We start from the raw sequence: 4,452 nt of genomic DNA on the forward strand, positions 1-4,452 counted from the left end.
TTCAAACACATCAATTGTGAGTTGCAATCTGCTCTCCTGCAGGGATGCTGACGGAGCAGGTGCTGCGGATGAGAATGGTGTTTGATCCGCCGGGCTATCCTGAGTAGCAGCTGCAGATGGTTCAGGCGGCAATCTCCTCGGCAAACTTGATGGGCCCGGTTCTTGTGATGGCTCCATGCTACAGAAATACATAGGCCTAGTTTAATTATTGTTTTGATTAAATTAATACAATGAGCATGGATAACACATGAAATGGCTTCTGCAATGAATAAACACTGTAGATATGAATAACCTTGTGTCGTACCTTTGCTGCACTTCAAGGGCCTGCATCATTGTGTGTGCCTGTTGGAAGCCCGATGACATTGACCTCCGAGTGTCCCAGGACTTGAAAGACAGTGTCAGCCACCTGGGACAGCCGCTTTGCAGGTGGTCCACCCCCTAGAAAGAAACAGTCAAAGAACACAGTTCTTAGGCATGTAAATTAACTTTGCCAGCAGGAGCAAGTTGCCAGATTATGTGGTAGGCTATAATATTTTGCTCACCTGAGTGAGGATTTCCGCTTGTGTGCTGCCTGTCCGCACCACCAGTGGAAAAGAGGCATTGATTGTTTGGGATATTGTGTCCCAGGCGCGCCTCTTGCCTTGGCTAGTTGGGCCAAATTTTCCTCGTAACATACCTTTATGTTCGTTCACCAACTGGGCCAGCCACAAACCTTGCTCCTCAGTCCAGTTCAGCTTGCGAGTCCTTTTTTTTTTCTCTCCATTTTCTGTGTTTGTAGGATATTTGTTAACAAGCCTTTATAAATAGACCAGCCAGCAATCACAGACATTGATAAAAGCTGAGCCGTGTTACCCTCGTTAAGACCACACTGGACTTGTAACGTTGTGATTTCTACTTCATTAAGGACAGCCCCTTGAGATAGGCCATCTTGTTTTCAATGGGGTCCATATGGAATTGAAAGTACAAAATATGCCAGCTAGGATATTAATATGAGCAAATAAGACACAAATCATTATTTGAACAGGGTGTAATGAGTTTTCACATATTTTAGATTCTAATGTTAGGCTATAACCCCTACAGCTTACTATTTATTTTCCAGATATTTTCTTGAATGTGAAATATTATTCACAATTACAGCCAGCATAAGATTAGAGTGTATAATTATGTTTATTGATTTGAGGGTACATCCTTTGCTCATTATCACCAAAAGCTCATTTCCATCAAACTTGTAGGATCAACCAATCATGGCTTTTGAAATGATGACTCATACCTAGCAACGGGGTCAACCACACCTCCTCACTAAGATAGGATTTTCCATCCATTCCTTGCTCAGAGTTCACTGAAAATGTTCTGGAATCACTTCTAAGCTAAAACTCCTGGCAAGGAATTTTTAGGTTAAGTTAGGAGCTCTCTGAGAGGATTCTCAGAATCTTTAGGGATACGGGCCCAGAACTCCCTTTGTAAAGAATCTGGGATTGTTCTTTGATAGCAGTTTTTCATTTGAGAAACAAATTCTGTAGTAAAAGCCAGCTTCTTCCAGCTCAGGGCCCTTGCAAAAACTAAGAACAATTAGTCAGTTGCTCACTTCGAGAAAGTGATACATGCATTTATTTCATCCAGGCTTGACTAGTCTTTATTTTGGTATCAGCCATGCTCTGCTCTCTCATCTTCAGCTAGTTCAAAATGCTGCAGCCTGACTCTTGACAGGCACTCGTAAACATGACCATATTTCCCCAGTCTTGGCTCATTTAAACTGGCTTCCAGTGCGTTGTAGAATTGATTTTAAGATTTCATTGCTTGTTTTTAAATCTCTAAATGGATTAGCTCCACCACACCTCTCTGATCTGTTAACTAAAAATACTCCAAATAGAACTCTCAGGTCAGCTGATAAGTTGTTTCTAATTGTCCCTAGAAGCAGGCTAAAAAACAGAGGTTAGTGGTTGTAAAATAGTCTGAAGTCACACAGTCTGTGCTCCAGAGTGAAGGTCTGTTGGCCAACAACAGGATAATGTGACATGCTTAAAAAATTTGATGCAGTTTTACTGAAAAACTTTAAATGATGATGAAAATTATGAAAACTTTAACAGATGATGAAAGTCAGTAGTCATTTAGCCACTAATTAAAGCTTCATGAGGTGTACAGATAAATCCAAGCATTTTGGATTTATCTGAATTAGTTAGTATTGTTTCAATTCTTCTATTTTATTGTTTCTATTGTTATTATTGTATTACACTGTAGTTTTTAATTTTATTGTTATTGTTAAGCACTTTGTGCAGCATCGGCTGTTGGAAATGTGCTATATAAATAAATCTGACCTTGACCTTGACCTTGAATGTTCAAAGGTCAGCCTGACCCCTAACCTGACACCCCCTATCATAAGTGAATATCTACAAGCCTACTGCAGGCCTCAGTTTTTCCCTAAAAACCTGGAACACGTCTCCCTCCTGTGGTGAAAATGTGTTTGTACAAACACTCTTGAAGAAAATGTGAATTGAAATTTTACAAATCACCTAAACTCATATGATACATTAATTTCTCTATTTCAAATTATGATGTTCAATTATTTCAAGTGAACTATTAAATATATAAATTCTCCTCTCGCCTCTGTGGGCGGCCTTTTAGCCTTCAAGCTCAGCTCCGGAGGCCTGGGAGCTTGAGGGTCCTGCTCAGTATCTTTGCTGTTCCTAGGATTGCGCTCTTCTAGACAGAGATCTCTGATGTTTTTCCTGATCTGCTGGAGCCACTCGCCTAATGTGGGGATCACTGCACCGAGTGGTCTGATTACCACTGGGACCACTGTTACCTTCACCCTCCACATCTTCTCAAGCTCTTCTCTGAGCTCTTGGTACTTCTTCAGCTTCTCGTGTTCCTTCTTCCTGATGTTATCATCGTCATTCGGTATCACTACATCTATCAGTTCCTCGGCTTGTCCACCACTGCTAAGTCCTACAATGGCATAGTAGGGCTGGTTCTGCTAGAGTTTTTCCTTCCCACTGTCACCAAGTGCTTGCTCAAAGGAGTCATGTGATTGTTGGGGTTATCTCTGTATTGTTGTAGGACCTTTACCTTATAATATAAAGGCAGCTGTTATTGTGTATTGTGTATAAATAAAACTGAATTGAAATGACAACAACATCAATGCAGACAAAGAAATAAAGTTTCAAACTTTAGAATCCACCAGTATTTATTTTGTAATAAACAGAGTATCCTGTTCCTTCAGTATTATAACTACTTATTATAACATTGCACTGCTAACCAGTACCATGAATTTGTCACCAAATCCAGTTATATCACTAGAGACTTTGTTCCATAAACACAGTATGTTGACAATAAGAAAGTTAATATTCAGTGGTTGTTGGAGGAGGAAGCCTCAGAATTTGCAGCAAATTCTGCAGATACAGGGGTGCAGCAGCCACAGCAAAAGCGACACTTGCTGCCACGGTTCTCTGTGTTATAAAGTGTCTGTGGGAAACACAAGAGACATGAGCACAGTGTTCATCTGTAGCATTATAACTCACTCTGTTTACTTTCACCTCATGTGGAGGAAGCACCAGAAGACTTCACTGACAAAACATATTCACTCATTATTAAATTGGTTAAAGGTTTGTGGCCAAAGTCACTCAGTTAATGTTACCTTCCATGAGTCCACTGATACTTCCTCATGTGCTGGTTCTGGATTGTCCATGCTCATTGGCCCCTTCAGTTAGTAAATTATTTACAGTAGAAGCCATATTTATTTAAACAAACATTTGTGGCATATAATCTAATTTACTTGGACAAAGTCAAGTTGAGCACAATAGGCACCACAAATCCAGCACTGAATGTCGTCATATAGGAAAGTTTGAGGGGTCCCGACTTGGATTCTGATACCGTGACCTCTGTGATATAAACTGAGAAGTGCATTTAACATACAAAATGAAAACAACAGGCTATTTTATTAAAGCTTGTGTTAGCTTTACCATTTTGGCTCTACTGACACATTATTAGCACCTAATGACACTGATTTTACTTAAATTGTAAAACTAAACCGTTAACTCTAATATGATTTTTAACCGTGCACAAACTTGTTACTTTACTTGATCATGCAAAAATATATGAAGTATGAAATTACAGGAAAAATATTAAGCAAATAAATACCTGGTTATTATAAAAATTAATAGAAACAGGGAAGTATTTATATTCTTTCCTTTGGCCAGGTTAATTCTTGCATGCAGTGTTATTATTTGTGTTGCATTTTAATCCTCCTGTCAGCTTAGTTGTTATTAATTTTTATTTATCATGTATTTGTTTAATATGAGCTGAATGTGCTAAATATTTTCTCAATGAGCCTCCTGGTATCAGCACACGATCCATGTGTTTATCAGTCATTAAAAGTACAGGTTGAAACAGCACTTTTGAAAGTGCACAACTGCTATTCACATTCCTCAAAACACCAGATGGCACTGTCACACA

The sequence above is a fragment of the Pundamilia nyererei genome, unplaced genomic scaffold (assembly GCF_000239375.1).
Source record: "Pundamilia nyererei isolate P.nyererei 1_Seehausen unplaced genomic scaffold, PunNye1.0 scaffold00067, whole genome shotgun sequence".
In the NCBI taxonomy this organism is placed as follows: domain Eukaryota; kingdom Metazoa; phylum Chordata; class Actinopteri; order Cichliformes; family Cichlidae; genus Pundamilia; species Pundamilia nyererei.